At 37.0% G+C, this 26207-nt stretch overlaps 1 pseudogene; it reads left to right on the top strand.

Annotated features, from left to right (window-relative positions):
• Positions 1-1768: 1768 nt before the first annotated feature.
• On the top strand, positions 1769-24464 carry LOC143638588 (transmembrane protein 230 pseudogene; annotated as a pseudogene).
• Positions 24465-26207: the final 1743 nt, after the last annotated feature.

Genomic DNA, 26207 nt, shown 5'->3' with positions numbered 1-26207 from the left:
TTGAAATTTCTAAATCCTTCAATAAAAACTCCCATAGTCACGGCTTTGACTATGTCAGTAAAAGATAAATATCAACTCTTTACGCCCCCAGGGACTGATCAAAGAAACAAACTAAAAGATTATCTTGATGCCTGGGCAGAAACTGCTGGGTTAGGTCTGGCCATAAAACAACCTCCAGTAGTAATAAAATTAAAAGCCTCTGCCTCTCCAATGAGTGTTAAACAATATCCTCTGAGCAAAAAAGCTAGGGATAAGATAAGACCCCATATTCAGAAATACCTGGCTCTTGGGGTCCTAAGGCCCTGTCAATACCCGCCCTGTTACCAGTAAGAAAGCCAGGAACTGGGGACTATCGTCCTATTCAAGACCTGAGAGAGATCAACAACAGAGTGCAGGACATTCACCCCACGGTGCCTAATCCATATAATTTGCTTAGCACTCTGAATCTAGAGCGAATATGGTACATTGTGCTGGACTTAAAGGATGCTTTCTTCTGCTTGCCCCTACATAAGGACAGTCAGTTATTGTTTGCTTTCGAATGGATAGACCCAGAAATCGGAACATCTGGCCAACTAACCTGGACTAGACTCCCACAGGGGTTCAAAAACTCCCCCACTCTTTTTGATGAAGCTCTCCACAAGGACCTCAACGACTTCAGAACTGCACACCCCGAAGTCACCCTACTCCAATATGTGGATGATCTGCTGCTGGCAGCCAACACCAAGGAAAACTGTGAGTCTGGGACCCAAGCACTATTATCCGAGCTTGCTCACCTCGGATACAGGGCTTCTGCCAAAAAGGCCCAAGTTTGTCAACAAAAAGTAATCTACCTAGGTTAATCTCTTGGGGGTGGCAAACAATGGCTTACAGAGCCCAGAAAAAGAACTGTTGTGCAGATACTGCTCCCATCTGATAAGAGACAGCTCAGAGAGTTTCTTGGGACTGCCGGCTTTTGCAGGTTATGGATTCCTGGGTTTGCGTCTCTGGCTGCCCCTTTATACCGGCTGATAAAGGGGGATGTCCAATTCCAATGGACCCCTGAACACCAACAGGCTTTTGATAATATCAAAAAGGCGCTGCTATCCGCCCCAGCCTTAGCACTCCCAGATGTAAAAAAACCCTTCACTCTACATCGAGGAAAAAGAAAAGAATAACATGGAGAGTGCTCACTCAGACTTTGGGACCTTGGAAAAGGCCGGTAACATACTTATCAAAGAAACTGAATCCAGTGGTCAGCGGGTGGCCCCATTGCCTAAGGGCTATAGCAGCGGCAGCCCTTCTGATAAAGGATGCTGATAAATTAATGTCGGGACAGAAGCTAACTATCATAGCCCCCCATGCCCTAGAGAGCATCATCCGTCAGCCTCCAGACAGGTGGCTATCAAACTCCAAAATGACCCATTACCAGAGCCTTTTGCTCCACTTAACCCGGCTACACTGTTGCCGGAAGAATCATCAGGACCTGTGGCTGGAAGAATCATCAGGACCTGTCGCTCATGATTGTCAACACATACTGGTAAAAAAGATTAGTGTACACCGAGACTTAAAGGATCAGCCACTGCCCTACCCTGAGGTCGTATGGTTTACGGATGAGAGCAGCTTCCTCCAAGACGGAGACTTGGCTGCACAGGAACATTCAGGCAGCTTATCATCTGGGGACACAGATACAGAACTCTGGGAAGCCTTCTCCACAAAGAAAAAAATAACCCAGATAGTGGTCAAAAAGATTCTGGAGGACATCTTTCCAAGATTTGGACTGCCTAAGGTAATGAAGTCCGATAACGGACCAGCGTTTGTGGCCCAGGTAAGTCAGGGACTGGCCAGGACCCAGGGGATTAATTGAAAGTTACATTGTGCCTATAGACCCCAGAGTTCAGGACAGGTAGAAAAGATAAATAGAACCATCAAAGAGACCTTAACGAAATTAAGCTTGGAGACCGGCATAAAAGATTGGACTATGCTCCTACCTTATACACTGTTTTGTCCTGATCAGTTCTATTTTTGATCAACCATATGTGTTAATGTCTATAAAATAATCTGCTTAAATTCAAAAATTTACAAGTATTGTTTCAAAATGTGAACAGAAGGAGGTTAACAGATAAAAAAAAAGAGAGAAACTAGAAGGTTCTAGATATGGATTTAATAGAGGGAAAATGTGTTTCTAGATAAAAAAGTCTATGTGATTAGGTAATTAAGAGGGTTTAAGTAAGTGATAAAAAAGGTTTGTGTAAGTTGGTTATGAGTATAAGTTTTTGAGCAAGTAATTTAAAAAAATTAAACAGCTGGTTAAACAAGTGCTGCTATTTAAAAAAAAAAATTGTGCTATGACATTTCTTTAAAAGCCAAACTTGGTTAATATAAAATCATCAATGTAATTATGGTAATTTTAATATGTTCATATCTTCCAGGTATACAAGTCTGTAAGGTAGAAGCTTCAAAAAAACATTATATCAAACTGGTGTCCTAAAGTTGTATGGTAATTTTAGGCTTAAAAAAAAAAAAAAGAGACATGTTGGAGATTTATTTATATAATTTGTGTTCTATAACTGGGCTAGTTATCAATGAGATATGTACAGTTCTATGTTACCTTTTTACACTGAGATACAACTTAAGTGTATTTTTAAGTTAATGAGAGCCTAATCTGTGTAAAGGTTTTATTACAAAACACAAAAATACTTTGCTACTTTTCCATAAAAGGTTAAAAACTTTCAGCCTTTCTTTAACTCATGTTTTAGGTGTGATATTATGTTCATGTAAACTTGAACAGCAGTTTATGTAAACTTTGTAAAATAATGTCTAAAAAACAAAGATCAGCTTTAGAACTATAACATTTGAGATTTATAAAGAGCCCAGCCTTACTTGAGATAAGGCTCTATGTCCCATCTCGCTACATGTAAAAGTAAATATAAAAAAGTAGGCCAGATTTCAGTACATTTAAAGTTGTGTCCAGAAGTTGGTTTTTGTCACGACTGCCAGGATCTCAAACAGGGGATTATAATGTATAGCTCTGCCAAAATTCTAGGTAACTAATATGTAAACTAAATATGTTTCTACCCTAGTTAGTTTTGTTTTCTGGTTTGCTCTTAGATGGTCTAAGGATTGCCTGTTAATGTTTTAAGGAGATACTGCTTTAAGAACTTACAACCTGGTTCAATTTAAGATAAGGAGTTACCACCTACAGGATAGAGAGATAGGCATTAAAGCCCAGTACTTTTAATATAAGGCTGTTTGAACTTATTTGCTGGATGTTTAAGATCAAGTTTTAAAATTAAAAATTTGGCTCTTGCCCTCTGAGTCAGTCTGAATCAGGGAATAGGGGGACTTCTCCAAAGAGCTTTGCAACTCTGGGCCACATAACCTCCTGAACAGGGAGATTAATGAGACCAGTGGAGGACAGAAAGCCAATCGGTGCATTTGCTGTAAAGAGGAGGGAAGACATCCCTGATGCTTCCGAGGGAAGCCATATGGTCAAGCAAGGCCTGGACCCATCCTAGCGCAAATGGCACTAGCAGATCTGAGAAGCTGCTGTAAGTTCCCTGAGGACTCCCAGGGAAACTCAGCTGACTGTTAACAATAGATAAAAACAAAGATCAGTTTAACTTGCTTCATCTTAAACACTTAGCAAAGACAGTTAAAGCCAAAGCATAGCTGTTCCTGGGCATTTTAAATGATAGTAATAGTTAACTGTAACTTTCATAAATAAATAAACTAGAGGCTACAAAAGAGATTCTTAGGTAAAAATGCCTGATAACCATCGAAAGGAACTGCCAGAGTAGTTTTTAGTTCAAGGCCTTTAACCAACGCAGATAGGCTTAATGTTTGCTAGTATGGTTATCCAGCCCTAGTAACAGAATTAAAGGTTTCTCTATTAGACACAGCACAGAGGTCATACTAGTACAAAGATTTTGCAAGATCAGATGACATTAAATTATTAGACAGACTATATCTTAAGGGAAAGGACATCTGTAACCCTAAAAGTTAAACATTGTATGACAAGTATCCTTAAAGATTTACATGCTCAGACAGAAGCCATGTATTCAGCAACTTTGTCATGGAAACAATATCTTAGTTCCTGGTTCTTGGTACTGCCTGATAAAAAACATTGTTAGTCTTTGTCTTTGCCATCATACTCATTGGCATATTCCTGTGCTATGAGATTTATTGCTGCATCAATCTGGTTCCAGTACTAATGAATTCTTTTTTCTCTTATAGACCACCCATCATTCAGATGGCCCTCCAGTCTGTTACTTCTCAATTGGACTTTTATCATGGACCACTTGATAGACCCAATTTTTTAGAGGGGGACTCCAAACTCCTTGCCCCACACCGTCCCTTTTCAGCCTAAAAAAAGCCAGAAAGATCATCTTAGCCCCCCTTCCTTACAGCAGTAAGGAGTTCCCAAATTAAAGGGAAAAAAAACAAAGTCAGATTTAAAGTTAGGTAGTCAGTGTAATTAAATTCAGTCTAATATCAAGTGGGATCTAAAATGGAGGCCATACTAAAAATGATTCCAGGGAACACGAAACAATTCATGTAATATGAGACCCTTCAATAATTATGATTCAGTACTTTTAAGATTAAAAGTAGTCAGAAAAAGGAGTGGGGAATGTAAAGGTAAAATTTCTAAGCTGATTCTAAGCCGCAGATCCAGAGTTAAAGTGTAAAAGACCGGACATTGTGAAGTCTGTAACTGCAAGGCTTGGGTTGTAAAGTAAGAGACCATTGATATGTTAAATACCTCGGCTACCCCGGAGCCTTTGATCTCTGTAGCTGTTAGGACAATACCGGAGCTGCCCCAGTAAACATTCTCATTGACTCCTCTGGTGGTCTGATAACTTGGGACTTTGAGTCGCCTGGCACTAGGCACCACGGGCCCAGAATCAATCAATTTAAATATCCCCCCCTTCCCCAAAAAGTGTACTTAAGCTCTGCCTGACCTCTGCTCTGGGCTCTGGGCTGCTCTATCTTCCTGAGTGAGCCTGGAGCCTCAGCATGCTGAATCAATAAAACCCCTTCTGCCAATTGCATGGAGCCGGTCTCTTGTGGTCTCTCCCTCCGACGTTTCGCTGGACCCTTACAGCCAAAGCAGTGCTTAGTGATAAAAGCAAAGCAGGAGGTATCACAATGCCAATACAGCATGATATTGGCACCAAAACAGGCATGAAGACCAAGGGAACAGAATAGAAGACAAACTCACATAAATACAGTTATTTCATACTTGGCAAAGGTGCCAAAACATACATTGTAGAAAAGATAGCCTCTTCAACAAAGGGTTCTGGGAAAACTGGAAATCCATATGTAACAAAAGGAAATTAAACCCCATCTCTAATTCTGCACAAAACTCAAAGTGGATCAAAGACCTAGGAATTAAACCAGAAACCCTGTACCTGCTAGAATAAAATGTAGGCCCAACACTCCAACATATTGGCTCAGAAACCAACTTCCTTAAGAATATTCCTTAAGCCCAACCAGTAAAATTAAAAATAATAATAATAAATGAGATCACATCAAATTAAAAAACTACTTCACAGCAGAGGAGACAATTAAGAGCATAAAGAGAGAACCTACAGAGTGGGAGAATATCTTTGCCACCTGCTCTTCAGATAGGACATTCATACGGAGAATATACAAAGAATTCAAAAAACTTAACACCAAAAATCAACCCAATCAATAAATGGGCAAAGGAACTAAAACATTTCTCAAAAGAATAAATATGAACATTCAAAGAATATATGAAAAAAATGTTTAACATCTCTAACAATTATAGAAATGCAAATGAAAAACTACACTGAGATTCCATCTCACTGAAGTCAGAATGGCAATTATCAAGAATAAAAGTAACAATAAATGTTGGCAAGGATGTGGGGGGAAAAGTACACTCATACATTGCTGGTGGGACTGAAAATGGGTCCAACCACTCTGGAAAGCAGTATGGAGATTCCCCCAAAATCTAGGAATAAAACCACTATTTGATTCAGTTATCTATCTCCTCAATATATATCCAAAGGATTTTAAATCAGCATGTGATAGTGATGCAGCCTCATCAATGTGCAGCACAATTTATAATAGTTAACATATGGAGCCGACTTTGTGCACTTCAGCAGATGAATGGGTAAAGAAAATATTGTATATATACACAATAGGATATTACTCAGCCATAAAGAATGACATTTGCCAGTAAATGGATGGATCTGGAGACTATCATGCTAAGTGAAATAAGACAGTCCCAAAAAGTCAAAGGTTGAATGTTTTCTCTGATATGTAGAAGCTAACCCACAATAAAGGGGGTATAAAAAAGAGAATAGGAGTTCAGTGGATTAGACAAAGGAAAATGAAGGGAAGGGAGGAGGAATGCAAAAAGGAAAGATAATGGAATGAATCTGACATAACTTTCCTATGTACATACATGAATATACTACAATGTGTCACACCATTGTGTACATTCACAATAAATTAAATTTTAAAATAACTATGGCTGAATAGCAGAAAGTTCAGTAGACCAAAGGGAGCAGGCATTTGCGGGAGGTGAAGAGAAGGGGAAGTACCAGGGACTGAATCAGATAGAACAAGATGTGTTTCATGCTTGTCAAAATTGATTCTACTTCATGTATAACTAAAAGGAACCAACAAAAAAGGATCTCTATAACTCATCTGCCGCAGTCTCTGGCTGGGCACAAATCACGAGTCTCCACACAGCTTGTAGATTCAAACAGCAATTCTTTATTCCCGAACTCACACCGGCCGTCTACAAACACGTTCTGGGGAAATCCACGTTCTCTGCCCAAATCCACCACTCCTGGGCTTCTGTCTCCCAAATATACTGTCTGACCCTAAGAACTCAAGAGGAAACCAGGCAGCAGGATACGCCCTATTCTAAAGGGGGAACACCCTAATCTCCTATTATGCTAAACCGCCCTATTCTAAAGGGGGAACACCCTAATCTCCTATTATGCTAAACCAGGAACACCCTAAACACGGATCCGCCCTGGTCCTTGAGCAAGGTCACCTTACATGCAATGTCCTGCAAAATGTCCTATTTCCATGAGTCCTTCCACTAAAGAAACATGGGGGTACACTGGCAAGGAAATTGTCATACCTACTTGGCTGATGGCTCCCAGCACTCATCAATTAAAATATAATCAAATTTAAAAACGGGCAAAAGACTTGAATACATATTGCTACAAAAAAAGGTGGACACATGACCAGTGAGCATAAGAACATATACTCAACATCAGTATTCATCAGGGAACTCTAAATCAAAACCACAAAGAGATAATCACTTCCTAGCCACTAAAATGGCTGTAATAAAAAATAAAGCTTATACCAAGTTTATACAAGGATGTAGTGGAATTGAAACCCTCACATATTGATAGTTGGAAAATATTTTGGCGGTTCCTCAAAACACTAAACATAGATTTACTTCCAGTACTTTTACTTTGCCTAGGAGGAAGAATGAATAATCCCCTTTGGTTGCCACTTTCGGTATCTTTTTCCTAATGCATCTCTTAAATTAATTCTATGTGTGATGGCTCTTTTGGGGGAAGGTATATTCAAGGGAAATGCAAACATATTTTTCACACAAAACTTATACACCAAAGTTTATAATAACTCTATAATCACCTCAAGTTGGAAATGTCTATCAACTGATGAATGGATAAATAAACTAAGGTATTTCCATACAACAAGATAACTATTTTTTATAATGACTTGTCTTTCATTAAGACCTACACCCAACCCTTTCTCAGGCTCCCCTAAAGACTCCACAGGCCCTAGCATGTGAGTACCATGGCTTAGAGGCATGTTTTCCAAATGCTAAAAGTCTTGCCATATCAGAATCATTTATTTTGTCTAAAAAAATGCCCATGGACTGAACTCCTAGAATGGCATTAACTATACCTCTGCTACTGCCTCCCCAACCTCAGGCAACAGAGGAGGAAGCAAAACTATACCAAATGGGGAGTGCACAAAATCTAGCACAGAACTTTGTCTTGGAGCTAAGTGCCAGGCCTACCATGGTGAGCACCTGGTACAAACCAAACTCTCCATGGCCAGGCCCTGAACTCATAAACCGAGACTCTAGACCTTCCCCAGTGTCAGGTGGAGACCTATGTGTTGGTTAGACAGATTCAACTTTCAGCCTGCATATTGCCAGTATTTCAATGAACCTGGCACAAACCCCAAACACACACATATACATACACACAGGACTGCACACTGATCCTGTGGGCGAGACTCAGATGCTACTCAGCTTAGTGTTATAGCCTTGGTGGCCAAGGGAGTATCTCTATAAACTATTCCCTAACCTGGGATAGTACAGCTATCTTCTGGCCAGGGTTGGCTGAAGGAGCCTCTAGATCTGCCCCCAGGACCAGGAAGAGACTTGTGCCCCAGTGCAACAGACTCATGTTTCAGCCTGTATCACTGCTGGTTGTGGAATGGGCCTCAGTGTCCCCTTGAGAATATGCAGGCTTTTGTGGCTATGAGACTCTGGCGTGAACCAATTTAGTATCAGTCCGTATGGCAAAGACCCCATTCATTGAGGGGTAGGCCAAGGTAGTAAGCACAAACTTTTCTCTGGAACTGAGTGTTGGACTGGGAAAACCTAACACTGGGCAGATCCTAATAACTTTACTCTCCAGGTCTGCCTGTAGGCAGAGCCTCTGGAATAACTCTAGTGCAAGAAGAAGACATGTGGCCCTAATATATCAGACTTCCATTCTAGTCAGCATCACTCATGACTGGTTGTAGCCATCTTGGGCCACTGTTCCCTCTCAGGAATAGGCAGCCAATAGATGTGTGGATCTTTGTCCTACCCAGTGCTGTAGGTGGGCTGACGGCTCAGGGTGTGATTTGGCTCTCTGGTATCAGTATGTACATGTTGGCATAGAAGCCTGGCACTGGTTCGTCCATGGTAAAACTGCTCAGGGCAAGGTAGAATTTTGCAATGCCTGACCAGAAGCCAGTGACTATTTAGAAGGTATCTAGGCCCACCCCAACTCCAGGGAGAAAATTGTGGGGATAGATTATCTTTTTAGGTACTTTGATTCATTCTCAGCAACATACTAACTGTATCTTTGGGGAAAACCTGGGCTTGGATTGCCCTCTAGTGGTAAGATAGTGACAACACACCAATAGCAGATTGTAGGCAAACCTGGACCTGAGCACCATCCAGTGTGAAAGTAGTGGAAGTGAATAGTCAGAGAAAATGAGGAGCCTATGAAAAATTACAGAAAAGATAGGCATTTTAAAAAGCCATATAACAAAGACTGAAATAAATGCCTAATCCTTCAATGTGCATATTTCATCATACATTAAGCATCAAGAACTTTCAGAGAACCATGACTTCACTCATTAGGCACCAACACAAGTCTCCAGAAACTGACCAGATGGTTACCAGTATGAATAATCTCTCCAACACAGAATTTAAAACAGCTCTCTTAAGGAAAATCAACAAGCTTCAAGAAAACACAAGAGAAATGATCCAATACTCTGACAAAGAAAATTAACAGTAAGATGGAAGCAATTAAAAAATGTTAAACAAAAATTACTTGACCTGGAAAATACACTAAGCAAAATTAAAAACATGATAGAAAGTATCAATTGCCAAGAAGGTCTTACAGAAGAAAGAATTAGTGTTCTCAAGACATGTTTTTTGAAAATACAGTTAGAGGAGGAAAATAAAATAATAAAAATAAAATAAAAAATGCAGAGGAATGAAGAAAGGTTACAGAGCTTTGAGGACAGCATTAAAAGAACATATATTTGGATAGTTAGGGTTCAAAGTTCTTGAGAATGCCAAAGGGGTAGAAAGCTTGATTAAACTGATAATAATTGGAAAACTTTCCAAACCTAAAGAGGGATACAAATGATGAGGATGGGAAGGTCAAAGGTAATCAGCCAAATTTAAATTAACTAAGCCTACCCCCAAGGCACATTAAAAGTAAGCTCTCAACATGAAACAAAGAGAAGATCCTCAGGGCTGTAGGGGAAAAGAAATAAGACAGTAGGGTGGCCCCATTCAACTGTCTGCAGTCTTTTCAGCAATATCCTTATAGGAGAGAATGACATGAGATTTTCACAGTACTGAAGGAAAACTGCCAACCAAGCATACTGTACCCAGTAATACCATCCTTTACAAGTAAAGAAGAGATAAAGATATTTTCAGGCAAACAGAACTGAGAGTATTTGTCACCACCAGGGCTATCCTACAAGAAATGCTAAAGGAAGTTTTTCAAACTGAAAGATATGTTAATGAGTAAGAAGAAAATATCAGAAGATCTAATGCTCACTGGTAAGACTATTCAATTTCAAATGCTCAAATATTGCAAACTATTCATTTCTTTACTATGAAGAATTAAAAGAAAACAATTTAAATAACTTCATTAACAAATGAAGAGAGACAATATATAAACATATACAATAAAACATTTAAAATTCAAACTGTGGGAAGGAATAGAGGGCGTGTGTAAACTTTTTCATGAATATATTCTATTTCTTTTGTTTCTTTTGTTATTATTTCAGTCATGATGAGTTGCTATCATTTAAAAATATAGTGTTATAATCAAAAGATGTTTATGTAATCCTCAAAGTGACCACAAAGCAAACAATGTATAATAGACATACCAAAAATAATAACAAGAAATAAAAACTTCTAGAGTAAGTCATTTAAGCACAAAGGGAGGCACTGAAAGAGGAAGAAAGAAGGAAGGAAGGAAGAAAGGAAGGAAGGAAGGAAGAAAGGAAGGAAGGAAGGAAGAAAGGAAGGAAGGAAGGAAGGGGGAAATAAATAAAATTATATAATAAAATTAGTAAAAAGTTACAAAATGATGGTGGTAAGACTTTACCTATCAATAAATGTCATAAATGTAAATGGATTAAATTTCCCAATTTAAAGATATAGAGTGATGGAATAGATAAAAAATAAGAACCAAGTGTAAACTGTTTATAAGAAATTCATTTTACCTCTAAGGACACACATTTGACTGGAAGTGAAGAAAAGAATAGGAACATTTCATGTAAAAGTAAAACCAAAAGAAAGCAGGAGTAGCCCTATATATACCAATTAAAATATACCTTAAATCAAAAGCAGTAAAAAGAAGACAAGGAAGTTCCTTATATAATAGTGAAGTGGTCAGTTCAACAAGAGGAAATAACAATTCTAAATATATAAGCATCCTACATGTATATATAAAGCAAATATTTTTAAATCTAAAGGGATATATAGACTTTAGTACAATAATAGTAGGGGGATTTTTAACATTCTACATTCTGCAATGGACAGGTCATCCAGACAACAAATCAACAAAGAAACAGCAAAGTTAAATTGCATACTAGACTAAATGGAATTATAAACATCTATCTAACTAGCATTTTAATCAATAGCTGTAAAATGCTTATTCTTCTCATTAGCACATGGGGTATTATCTATGATAGACCATATGGTAGGAATATTATCTATGATAGATCATATGGTAGGCCACAAAACAAGACTCAAATCAATTTTTAAAAATTCAAATCATGGAATATGATTTGACCACATTGAAATAAAACAAGAAATAAATAATTTTAAAATTTGGAAAAATCTAAAATACATTAAAAAGTCTAAAATTTGGTCTTGAATAACCAATGAAATAAGGAAGAAATCAAGAATAAAATTTTTAAATTTCTTGAAACCAAAGAACATTGCAAACATAGCATGCCAAAACCTATAGGATACTGTAGTGGCACCCCCTCCTCCATAGAAAATCTTAATTAAGCTTCCAGAGACCCTCACCATAATTGTTCTTAGACTGTCAGCAAGAATTTCTGTAAGAGAGTTGTGTGTGTGTGTGTGTGGGGGGGTATGTTTGCAGAAGCAGAGTGCAATAAGAAAGACTAACTCAAGGCCTTCACAGAGGTATTTCCATTTCAAAGGACAATAGTTAGATCCTAGGGAAAGTCCTTTACAATTCAAAGGATGAGAGTAAATGGTGAATTAGGTCCAGGGAAAACAGCTGATGGGAAAAGTAGAGGGGAACTCTCCCTCTCACAGGCACTGATTTAGAGACCATCCTTGGGGCTATTGTTGTAAAACCTGACCTGAGTTGGTTGCCCAGAACAATAGGAAAAAACCCTACTTTTATGTGGACTTCTGCAGATTGTGAACCTCTGAGCTCCTCCCCCTACACACTGGGTATAAATTTCTAAAACTTTCTGAACTCAGGGTTCAGAGGGATTGATTGATTGTGGTGAACACCCACCCACCCCCTGCTGGACCTGGCTGTAGCCAATAAATGTGCTAATTTCTCCATATCCAGCCTCATCTGTCCTACAACAGAACAACAAACCCAGTACTAAGAAGGTGGTTTATAACAATCTGCATCTACAACAAACAAGTAGAATGATTTCAAATAACCTATTTCCTGCTTCAAGAAACTGGAGGTGTCAATTGTTTCAAATACATCCTGTAAGACCAGCATTACCCTTATACTAAAACCAGACAAGGACAAAACAAGAAACAAAAACTGTAGGAAAATATCCTTAATGAACATAGACATAAAATTCTCAACAAAATACTAATAAACCAAATCCAACAGCTCATTGAAAAGATTATTCACCATTATAATGTGAATTCATCCCAGAGGTGCAAGGATAGTTCAACTTATATAAGTCAGTAAATGTATATACATCAATAGAATGAAGGACACAATAAATGATCACCTCAATAGATGGAGAAAAGGCATTTGATGAAATTCAACATCAATTTATGGTAAAAATACTGAACAAGTAAGATATACAAAGAATCTGCCTCAACATGAAAAAAGCCATTTATAGTATCCTAACAGCTAATGTAATAAGAAATTGGAAAAACTGAAAGTTTTCTACAATCTAGAACAAAAAAATTGTGTCCACTTTTGCCACTTTTACTCAGCATAGAATGTATTTAAATATTGAAATCATACAAGGTATATTCTCTGAGTATAATGGAATGAAACTAGAAATCCTTAATAGAAAATAATGGAAAAATTCACAAATATATACAAATACAGAATAATACATCCTTAAAAAACTAATGAGTCAAAAAATGATATTACAAGTAAAATTAGAAAATACTTTGAAATAAATAAAGATGAAAACCAAATAAAACCCATGGGATGGAGTAAAAAGAGTGTTCAGAGAGAAATTTATAGTCATAAATGCTTAAATTAAAAAAGAAGAATTATTCTAAATTAATAACATAAATTTATACCTTAAGTAACTGAAAAAGGAAAGCAAGTTAAGTACCATAAGGAAAAAAAACCCAAAGATTAGAGTGAAAATAAAATAGAGAATAAAAAACTTAATGGAGAGAATCAAAGAAACAAAAAATAGGTTCTTTGAAAAGATAACAAAATTCATAAATCTTTGACTAGACTTGTCAAGAAAAAATGAGAGAAGATTCAAATTACTAAAATCAAAATTGAAACTGGAAATATGACTGTAGAATATACAGGGGAAAAAGGGGATTTTAATGGAAGATTATAAAAAATTGTTTACCAGCTAATAAGGTAACCTAAAAATGGGTGAGACATAAACTAACAGAACTAACTTGATAAAAATTGAACTATGAGTTCTGACCTTGAGTTTGAATCAGTGAGCAAAAGCCTCCAACAAAGTAAATCTAAGGACCAGATGGTTTTATTGGTGAGTTTTACTGAACACTTAAAAAAGAATATAAATCCTTCTAAAACTCTCCCAAAGAATAGAAAAGTAATATCTCATAACCCAGTCTCTGAGTCCAACACTACCCTTATATGAAAGCAAAGACATCTGAAGAAAATTGTAAACCAATACTCCCTATAAATATAGGTCCTAAAAAATATTAGTAAAGCAAATACAGTAGCATATTAATAGGCTTACCTAATAACATTTTACTAGGCCTCACCTTTTAAAAGTTCCACCAACTCAGCACTGACACAGCGGAAACTAGGCTTCTATCATAGGAACCATTGGGGAAAATTCTCAAACCATAGCAGTGGTTCAACATGCAAAAATCAACCAATGTAATACATCATATTAGTAGAATAAAGAGAAAAACAATTCATAATTATCTCTATTAATGCAATTTTTTAAAAATCCAACATACTTTCATGATTAAAAAACACTCAGGGGGCTGGGGATGTGGCTCAAGTGATAGCGTGCTCGCCTAGCATGCGTGAGGCACTGGGTTCGATTCTCAGCACCACATAAAAATAAAATAAAGATATTGTGTCCACCTAAAACTAAAAAAATAAATAAATATTTATTTTAAAAAGCACTCAGAATAAGAGAAATATTCTCAACAGTATAAAAGAGTATTTATACAAAACCCACAACTCATATTCAGTGTAGAAAGACTGTACCTTTCCCCCCTATGTTCAGGAACAAGGCAAAGATGTTTTTATCATTGCTATTCAGTATTGCACTAGAAATGCTCTTTTATTATTCTGTGGTACGGAGGATTGAATTTGGTGGCACTCTACCACTGAGATACGTACCCATCCCTTTTTATTTTATTTTTTTATTTTGACATAGGATCTTGCTAAGTTACCAGGCTGGCTGCAAACATGTGGTTCTCCTGCATTAGCCTTCCAAGTAGCTGGGATTATGGGTATGCACTACCATGCTCAGCTAACATTGAACTAGAAATTCTAGCCAGAGCAATTTAGCAAGGAAAAGAAATAAAAGGCATGAAAATAGGAAAGGAAAAAGTGAAATTATCTTTAAACACAAATGACATGATCCTACATATAGTAAATTGCAAAATATATTACAAAAAAGAAACTGCTAGGGATGATAAATGAATTAAGTTTCAAGGTACAAGATCAACATGTAAAGATCAGTTATATTCCTATGAACTGACCATACTTAATATGAAAGGAATATTATAAAGTTATTCCATTTCCAGTAGCATAAAAAAGAATAAAATATTTAGGAATAAATTAAATCAAGAAAGTACATGCTTTGAACAAGGAAAACAACATGATGATAAAAGAACTAAATAAATTGAAAGGCATCCAGTATTCATGAATTGGAAGGCTTATTATTGTAAGGTGGCAATACTACTGATGCAATCTATAGATTCAATGCAATCTGTGTTGAAATCACATCTTTTTTAAGAAATGGAAAAGCTTATCTTAAAATTCATATGAAACTGAAAATGACCTGAATGCTCAAAGTAATCTTAAAAAAATGTTGGAAGACACAATTTCTGGTTTCAAAACTTAATACAAAGCTACCAACAATCAAAAGAGTGTAATGCTTAAGTACACACACACACACACACACACACACACACACACACAGATGAAACAGAATTAAATCTTAAAAAAATCCTTACATCTGTAGTCAAATGATATTCTACAAGGGTGAGATACGTACATAGAGATGATTGAAAGTAAAACTGGCTGTATTTGAATATGGTTGATTGATTGTACTGATATCAATTTCACAGTTTTGACTTTGTGTTATGTTATGTAAGAAAATGCCATTCAGAGAAATTGGGGGAAGTATATACAGTACTTTTCTGTACTATTTTGGCAATTCTCGTGAATATATTATTTAAAAATTTTTAAAAAAGATTTTTAAAATAAAACAGGAATTAGGGGTACTGAGCAGAGTATTTGGCTATGTAGGTAGTGAGTGTGAGCAGATGTGACCAGGAGCAGAATGTTGAAATATGAGTGGGACATACATTGTTGGTGGCACTGCAAATTAGTGTAACCCCTCTGGAAAGCAGTATGGAGATGTCTCAATAAACTAAGAATGGAACGATCATATGATCCAGTTTTACCACTCTTTGATATATAGCCGAAAGATCTAAAATGAGCATACTATAGTGACACAGCCACATCAGTATTTATAACAGTAAATTGACAATAGCCAAGCTACAGAAGCAACTCAGATGCCCTTCAACTAATGAATTAATGAAGAAAATGTGGTATATATACACAATGTAATATTATTTAGCCATAAATAAGAATGGAAGTATGACATTTGGTGGTAAATGGATGGAAATAGAGACTATCATGCTAAGTGACATAAGCCAGATTCAGAAAGCCAAAAGTTTAATATTCTCTCTGATATGCAGAAACTATTCTAAAATAAGGGGGGGAGGGGAAGAGGGGATTCCATTAAAATAGAAGAAAGATTGGTAGACTAGATGAAGGGGACTGAGAAGGAGAGAGAAGGGACATGATAAAGGAAGAACAGAGGAATGAATCTGACCTAAATTTCACATGTACATATATGGATTTATCACAGTGCATCTGACCATCATGTATATACACAAGACACTAATTGTTAAAAAGACTAAATGGAAATACAGAAAGATCAGTGTAGTAGAGAGAGGGACACAGGGGGAGGGAGGAGGGAAGGGAAGGGGGAACACTGGGGATTGGATTGGAACAAATCATATTCCATACTTTTAAAATTATGTCACAATAAATCCTAATGTTAAATATAACTAAACAGGACCACTAAAAAGAAAAAAAAGAAATATGAGTGGGTTACCAAGAGTATCAGTACAAAGGCAGCAGTGGCATCAGTGTCTGCTGGGACTGGGGTTCAGCCGTAGTGCACTTGCTTAGCACGTATGAGGCACTGGGTTCAATTCTCAGTACTGCATATAAATAAATAAAATAAAGGTCCATCAACACTAAAAAAATGTTGTTGTTGTTGTTTTTTTAAAAGAGAGCAGTGGCTGTAACTCTATGAGTCAGACTTTGGTGCAGAGTGAGATATTTATCTATGTGCAGGACAACACTAGTGGCAGTCTTCTGCCTGGTATTGAAGTTTGAATGATGTAAGGAGGATAAATTGCTGTAAGACTAAATCAATGAACATGATAAGTTTTGGCCAGAAATAAGATTCAGATTGTGGTGTTCAGTTCTAAGTAGCATAAGGATACTATTGAGAGTGGGGGCAAGGAGGGGCCACTGAAACTACATAAATTAGCCTGCTCTCAACAAATCATTCATCTGTGACACAAAGGGATGTACCATCTGTACTTTTTAGATGCCTCACATTAAAAAAAAAATTCCTGAGTGGAGTTAACTAGGCTGTGAGTCGTACTTCTGCTCCTAAGTATACCTGGCTAGACATGAAGCGAAACCTGATTAAAGTTTGACTTTCCCAGAAAAATGAGAAATTATATCCCATCTGATTCAAATGTATGATATGTCAAGATCATTGTACTGTCATGTGTAATTAATTAAAGCAAATAAAAAAATAATAAAAAAGTTTGACTTTCCCAATGTCCTCCATGCTTTGAACTCTGAAATCCTTATCTCTCAGTAGTGAATGAGACATTCTGTTCTTCATCTCAAAAATGCAAATATAGTCACAAAGACACTCCGCTCATACTAAATAGAATGTCACTGATTACAAGTCCATGTAGGCAAAGTGGGGACACTTTTAGAATTTCCAATGAAGATTATTGTCTCTTATGGGTTGAATGTTTGTGTCCCCTCCAAATTTCATGTTGAAAATTCCCAATGCAACAGTACTAAGAATTGGGGTCTTTAAGAGGTGATTAGGCCGCAAGGGCTCAGCCTTCATGGATAGAATTAGTGCTGTATGAAAGGGCTCAAGAGAACTAGTTGGTTCTTCTTTTGTCCTTCTACTCTTCACCTATGTGAGAGAAAAAGGGTCTCACAAGACACTAAATGCTGTTGTCTTGATCTTGGACCTCACAATATCCCAAACTGTGAGAAATAAATTTCTATTCTTTATAAACTATCCAACCTAAGGCATTTTTGTTATAGCATCAGACACAGATTGAGACAGAAATTGGTACTGAAAAGTAGGGCATTGCTATAACAAATTCCTGAAAGTATGGAAGTAGCTTTGAAACTAGGTAATGGGTAGAGACTTAAAGAGTTTGGAGGTGCATGCTAGAAAAGCCTACATTGCTATAAATGGGGCGTTAAGAGTATGTCTTGTGAGGGATCAGATAACTGTGACTCATTTGGGCCCAAGCTCCAGAGAGCACAAGTGTTAAAGCTTGGCAGCATCCACATGATATAATCATTCAGTGTGCACAATCTGTGGAGGCATGGTTATCTCATCCTAGTTTCAAAGAATGTCCTGGAGAGCCTTGGGACTTAGACAAAGATTTCCCAGTGGAGCAGGACTGCTGCAGAAAGACTCCACTATGGAAATGCCCAGTGGAGCCATAGGGTCAGGACCACTGTAGAGAGTCTCCACTAGGGAAATGTTCAGCAGAGCTGAGGGTCAAGACCACTTCAGAGAGTTCCCATAAGTGCAATGCCTAGTGGAGTTGTAGTGGATGGACTTCCTAGCAAAATCCCATACCTGTGGAGCTACTAGCATGGAACACCAGCCTGGGAGAGCTTCCGGTATCTGATTCCAACACATGAAAAGTGTTCATGCTCTGGACCCAGCAAAATCATGGGTACAGGCCCACCTGGAGCCATGTACACCCAACCCCTGTCCTGTGTGTCCAGAAGGCAGGACATGAAGTTAGTCTCAAGCTTCAAGATTTAATATTTACCTTGTTGGTTTTGGGTCTTACTTGGGACCCATTGTCCCTTTCTTCTCACCTATGTCTCCATTATGCTTTTCCCACTATTGTATTTTGGAAACACCTAACTTGTTGATTCTACAGACTCAACAGTGAGAAAAAATTTGCCTCAGGATGAATCACACCTTAAGCCTCATACATAATTGATTTAATTAATATTTAGATTATACTTCAGACTTTGACTTCAAAGTTGATGCTGGAATGAATTGAGACTTTTTGGGATATTGGCACTGAATGAATGCATTTTGTGAGAAATGAATTTGGAGGGAGCCAAGGGAAGAATGCTATAGTTTGTATATTTATGTCTTCTCCAAAACTTATTAAAACTTGATTCCTAATACAATAATATTAAGAGGTGGAACCTTTAGTGCCTTATAAAAGGGTTCAAGGAGACTAGCTAGGTCCCTTTTTGCTCTTCCATTCTTCCCCTAGGTGAGGATGCGGCAAAACAGCCCTTACCAGAAACTGAATGCCAGTAGCTTGATCTTGGACTTTCTAGTCTATAGAACAGTAAGAAATAAATTTCTGTTCTTTATAAATTTTGTTATAGCAGCATAAATAGACTGAGACACTTTCCCTTTGGCTATTCTTAATTTCAATCTATGGGGTAATTCCTAGAAGACTTAATAAAAAATGTTACAATTGCACAGTAAGTGCTCCTTCAGGAGCTGATGAAATGAAGCTTGGCATAAAAGCACATGTTTAATTTCAGTCCTTAGACAAGTAGAAAGTCAATATCAGTAAGCTTCTAGAAGACAGAAATAATTTAAATTAAACCTGGTTCATCAGAGAGTAAGCTTATGTTTACTAAAATGTCAAGCTACAAGTGCAGAAAATAGAAATTACAGGCATCATGTGTTATACCTAATTGGTTTTTGGTTTGTTTGGCAATTCACTGACAGTAAATCACAAGAAAGAAAACACTTTCCCACAATCAGAGTATATTGAGTGTGAAACACAGCCAAGAGGCCCAGCTCTTCCTCATCCCACCTAATACTGAGGTAATTGGCACAGCTGAATAGTTGGGAGAGGATAGGAACAGGGAAAAGTAGCCAAAAAAATCTACTAATCACTCTGCAGATTCCATCAGGATGATTGCCTCTGAGCTGCTTGGAATGCTTCCCTTGCAGAACACATCTCCATGTGGACCACAAAACATTCCAAACACGCTGTGTGCTTTATGCTCTCCACCAGATTAGCTCTGCAAGTACATATCTGTGGGCTGTGAGTATAAGTGTGCAATACAGTCAGCCAGCTGACTTTGCAAGATTGGGAGAAGGCACACTAACTTGAGCATTTCAGGGCACTATCCTAGGGGAAACAAATATGAAGATCTTGACTCAGATTGGCTTTGCTGGATTGAGAAAAGGAATCAACAAAATGATAAGGCAATCTAGGAAACGGGAGAAATATTTGCAAATTATATATCTGATAAGAGGTGTCTTAGTTCATTTTGTGTTACTATAACAAAATGTCTGAAAATGGGAATTTTATAAATAGTTAGAGCAAGACATCTTCTTGGGTCTGATGTAGACCTCATGGCAGATGGCATCAAAATGGCAGGAGCACATGTGGAAGAGTTTACATGGAAATTAGAGACTGGGGACAGGCCAGGATCACTCTTTTCATAGCAATCTGCTTTCATGTGAATTAATCCACTCCTACCAGACCTGACCCACTCTCATAAGACAGCATGTATTAGTCTAAATAATAAAACACTAGGGGCTGGACAACTTCTAAAGAAAATAAGTTTATTTAGCTTAAAATTCTGGAGGATCAAGGGCATGGTATTGATATTGTCTTGGTTCTGGTGAGGGCCTCATGACAGATAGCATCACAATGGTGAAAACTTGTGAAAGAGGGAAAGGTCATATGGTAAGACAGAAAGCCAGTTATATACTGGGGACTTTCTGGAGCCTCATAAGAAGTATCTTAATCCATCCCAAGGGTATGATTCCAATGAGCTAAGGACCTCCCACTATGCCCCATATCTTAAAGGTCCCACTACCTCTTAATATTGTGACTGATGAGCAAGCTTTCAATATATATGCCCTTGGGGAAGAAATCTCCAACCAACCCATGGCACAGCATTAATCTATGCATGAGGGTGAAGCCCCTATGACATAATTACCTTCTACTATGCCCCACTTCTTAAAGTGCCCACCATCTCAACACTGCCATACTGGGAATCAAGCTTCCAGCACATGAAACTCTGGGAGACAAACCATAATAGATGTTAATATTCAAAACATAAGTATCTCATACACCTCACTAGCAAATAACAATCATCATCATAATCCTATTTATGTAACTATCTAGACTTGAATAGATAGTTTGCTGAGAAAGTCACATATATGGCCAACAGGCACATAAAAAGTTTCTTAACATCATTAATCATCAGGAAAATTCAAATCACAACCACAGGATATAACCACAAACCTGTTAGGGTGGTTATTAATAAAAAGTCAAAAGATGACAGGTATTGGTCAGAATGTAGAAGAAGGAACTCTTATAAATTAATTATCAGAGGGAATGGAATTTTTTGAAGCCATATAATCCAACAATCCCACTATTCATTGTATATTGTATTTTATCCAAAGGGAATAAAATCTCTATTTTGAAGAGATAGCTGCCTTCCCTTATTTATCCAGTATTATTTACAAAAGCCAAGGCATGGAATCAACTTAATTGTCCATCGACAGAAGAACGGTTAGAGAAAGTCTCTCTCTCTCTCTCTCTCTCTCTCTCTCTCACACACACACACACACACACACACACACACACACACAGTGGGATATTTATTCAGGCTGGGAAGAGATGGAAAATGTGCTATTTGCAACAACATGGATGAACCTAGAAGACATTATGCTAATTGAAATCAGCTAGTCACAGAAAGATAAGTACTATATGATCCCATTTATATATGAAATTTTAAAAGTTGAACTCATAATGTGCAGAATCATAGTTTTCAGGTGAGGGGTGAAGAGAATGGGTAGATGTTAGTTGAAGGACAAAAACTTACAGTTTTAAGGTGAATAAGTTCTGGAGGCCAGTTCTGGAGAGTAATATTCAGCATGATAACAATAATTAATAATGTATCATACAATTCAAGTTTTCTAAAAGTGAAGATTGTAAATATTCTCAACCAAAAAGCAACCACCTGAGATAATAATATATTAATAGTTTGGTTGTAGTGATAATTTCACATTACATACATAGTAGAAGGTAATTATGTCATAGGGGCTCCACCCTCATTTATATATATAAATCACATAAGAAACTTTGAATTTATATAAATTTTATCTGTCCATTTTACTCAAAAATTATATCCCATCTGATTCAAATGTATGATATGTCAAAAAAAATAATAGTATGCCATACATTTCCATGTGTTATAAACTTCAATAAATCAGTGTATCAGTGTACACTTCATAATGTTATGAATAAATACACTTGTGGAAATATTTTTAAAAAGCTGAAAAACATGTCTCAGTTGTGAAAAATATATTTTCTATTATGTGATATTTCATATTAATAAAATATTCTTAGAAAGCAGGAAGTTTTTAATATTTTTTCAGTGAAACCACTTTTATTTTTATATTTTCCACATAACTAACTTCATGTCAACTACAAAAATCATGAAATGAAGAACTGATACTGAACTGCAAACCCCAAATCATTGGAGTAATAAACAGGCTTCCCCACTGTTATAAGTAACCAGGATATCATAAGTTCATATTTAAGTATTAAAAACATCATATATTGAGAAATAATAAAGATAGTATAGCAGAGGGGAAATTACCAGCACAAAGAGCCTGACATATATTTTTAAGACAGATGAAATTTCTAGACACAGTTTTAGACATTAAAGAGGACACAGAGTTATACCTTAGTATGCACTGCTCTGTACAAAAATATAGTCTTAAATAAGTTACATTTCAGGCTATACAATTAGATATCACTTACCAGTCAATTCATTGAATATTTAATAATATACAGATACATCTTAATCCAGATATATCATTTATATTTCAAACACATAAATCTCTCTATATTTCTTTCTTTAAAACTTACACATTGAAATTACAAAAAGCTAAATACTTGTGCAAGATATCTGAACAACTAACCCTGCTGAGTACTTTTTTGAGTACTTTTATGCTGTGTGTGTGTATTATTTATCTAAGACAAACAATGGGTTTGTGGTTAACAACTTTGCTTATGAAATCATCAAACAAATCTAAAACTACAAATATGTAACGTTAATGTAAGTGAAAACTTCACTCATGTTTATTCCAATAGACAAAAAATTCAGATAATTTTCCTGTTGTGCTGAGCCTTGTTAGGTACGAAACACTCTAAAATATTATTGATGGAAGAAATATAGTGTATGGCTCTTTATTGGGAAGGGGGAAATGTTACAGAAGAAATCTGCTTTTCAATAAATGACAAATATGTATGCCTCAATCTGTAGCATATTCTGCCACTTCCCAGCTTGTCATACTGACAGAAAATAAAAACTTGATAAGACTCTAGAAAATATATTGGTCTAACAGCATACTGCATCCCCCACTAGGTCCAAGAAAAGTGCCTCATTAATGTCAGCACCATAGTACTGTACTTTCATTTTTCAGGAATAAAGAGATCTCACAGTAGAGTGTATTTGGTAGCTGAAATCCCTACTCAAATATATTTCTCATGCTGTTCTGACAATAGGCAATTAACTGCAATACAGTCTGCCCCAGATTTTACTATTTCTCAAGAAATTGCTTCAAAATATTCTATATTACTGCTAATTCTGGAAATTTTCCACTCACAGTTTCTAATGATTCTTTATAGAATCATACACTTTTATAAAGGTTTCTCTCTAGGATACATTTATTCACTTTTGTCTATCACAACTAAACCTGGTAATAATAAACCTGGTACTTCATATTTGCTTTGTGATTCTATAGAAAATTCACAAGATCTAGCCTTTGGCACTTGAATACTAAATTAGTTTTATTTGAGAGGAGGAGGCTATTGTTCTTGGCAACTATTCTTAAGACAAGCTGAAAACAGAACTCTGTTCTAGACAGTAAAGCAAATTACTAGTACTATTATTGACATCCTACTTTTAATGGATGTTGCAATACAATAGCACATAGGAGAGTTTTATTTTTCTTATGCTTATTTTTGCAGGAGGGCAAACCAGAACATACTGTTTTAGTGTTTTGTCAACAAAATAATTATTTATAACTTTTATGGTAGAATTGCATATTTTAGGAGTATCAGTAAGGCTGGCTATGCCATGCAGCCTGGGACCTCTAGGCCACTAGTTATGGGCAAGTTCCCTGCAAGAAGGCAGCTTGGTAGAAGGCTCTGGTAATACATGCCTGAGGCAGGGTGGGACAACATGCCCTCTTTGTCAGGAGCCAGGGCTATTGCCTGAAGCAAGCACAGCATAGTTCTCGGTTTGAAATGGTTGGCTGCTTTCCAGAAACTAGTTCTGTTTGATTTTGGTCTAAATTTGCAACAGTTCTTCTCCATGTGGAAAATGACTGGAGATGGGCAGGAAAATAGTACTATAGTTGTGTCAGGGTAACCTAGCTACTGGAATCCCCAGTAGTAAAGTAAAATACTCAAGGCTCTCCAGCACAGACAATGGCTATATTGACCTTCAGTTTAAGGAAAACCTCCTAAGATTCCTTACAAGGTCATTGCACTTGCCACTGTGCTGTTTTTGATTGGTGCCTTTCCCATTATTTCAGGCTCTGTCTTGCTGTGAGGCTACATCAGCAAAGTGGGGTCAGACCAAGCAGTTCCTGTCCTGATCATTGGCATTCTGGTGTTCCTGCCAGGATTTTACCATCAGAATATGGCCCACTATGTATCCAAAGGCTACAAGAGTTACTCTTATGATGCCATTCCAAACTTTGATGATTAGCACTCACTTAAGCACTGAGAAGGGTCACAATGGGACTGTACCCACCTTTAAGATTTTGAGCAGAAATTAGGGCTAAAGACTGAGGAATCCTGCATTTTTCAGATGTTTAACAAAACAATAGCTAGAGTTTATGGGGCTATTCCAAGAATGTTCACTGAGCTTAATTAGCTGATCAGGACATGATGTTTTTCATCTTCTGTCCTTGGCAAAAGCTCAACAAGTTTTCCCACATGAATATATATCATGGAGAAATAGCAATGCTACTAATTGGGAATGCAGGAAGTTTGCTGTAGTATAAAGTGTTACCACTACTTCCCTCTTTACATTGAGAATTTCTTTTAAATAGTCTTCATTGTCAATTTGATTTTATACCAAATGGAAGAGTGTGGTATGTCTAATTTCTTATTACTAAGTAATTTTTTAAAAATATCAAAAGATTTTAACCCTTACACTTAACTCTACCTTCTGATGAAGACCTCAGCACAATTGGTGAGTTCCATATGCAATATTTTTTACTTGGTTTCTTAGTGACATGAACTGGGATTTTTTAATCCATAGAGTAAGTTTTCAAGGTGTAAACACTTTTCTTTGACAACCAGCTTGATCTTGGCCAGCTCTGGTCTAGTTTCCCAATAGGTTGGCCTGAATATAATTTGAGTCATTCTATCCTTTGTATATCAAGATGTTCTGTGTAGCATGCCTTTAAAGCTGGACTTTTGGCTGTTCCATATGAAAAATGAAGATAAGTAGTTACTAAAAAAAGGGGAAAATTGTATGTTTTATACAAAAATAGGTTCATAATTAAACTTCCAAATTTGTATATTAAACAGAATTAACTCAAACTTTCAATGAGAGATTAGTTGCAAACTTATTCCCTACTATTAATATTGCCTTCCCTTGAAATAGTTCCCTTGATACTTGTTATGGTTTGGATATGAGGTGTCTCCCAAAAGCTCACATGTGAGACAATGTGAGAGGATTCAGAGGGGAAATGATTGGGTTGTGAGAGCCTTAACCCAATTAGTGAATTAATTACCTGAGTGGTAATTGAAGACAGGTGGAACATTGGGGGCATGGCTTTGGGGTATATATTTGTATCTGGCAAATGGAGATCTATCTATCTCTCTGCTTTCTGATGATCATGTGAGCTGCTTCCCTCTGCCACACTCTTCTGCCATGATATTCTGCCTCACATTGAGCCCCAAGGAAGGGAGGTGACCTTCTATGGACTAAAAAATCATGATCCCTGAAATAAACTTTTCCTCCTCTACAATTGTTCTGGTCAGATATTATAGTCACTGCAGCAAAAAGCTGACTGAAAGATTTTTACAAAGCTTTACAAAAAACAGTACTGAAAGCTGGGTCCTTGTCCTTGATGCTAATCCAATAATGAGGACATGGTTTTGAGGAAAAGGAAAAAGAAGTTTTACTGCTTTGCTAGCAAAGGAGAAGCACAGGGGACTCCTCTCCCAGAGGCTGTGGATCTGTCCATCAAGGGGAGCAAGGAACTTTTAAAGAAATGATTCAAAGGCTACATTACCCTTGTTCTTTGCCAGAGTTCTAATTCACTTCTTAATTTGGGAGATAGTCATTTCCAAGATATTCTGGTAACATGCTCAAAGTCTGAATTACTTTGTTCCTGTGGTGAGTGTGTTCTCAAGAACAGATAAGTCTATCTAGGATTGGGAAGAAAGATAATCCTGTTTCCCCTGAAACAGGGCGGGAGAGAGGAAGAGAAAGAAA

The sequence above is a fragment of the Callospermophilus lateralis genome, chromosome X, assembly GCF_048772815.1.
Source record: "Callospermophilus lateralis isolate mCalLat2 chromosome X, mCalLat2.hap1, whole genome shotgun sequence".
In the NCBI taxonomy this organism is placed as follows: Eukaryota; Metazoa; Chordata; class Mammalia; order Rodentia; family Sciuridae; genus Callospermophilus; species Callospermophilus lateralis.
This window is presented reverse-complemented; position numbering and strand designations above follow the sequence as displayed.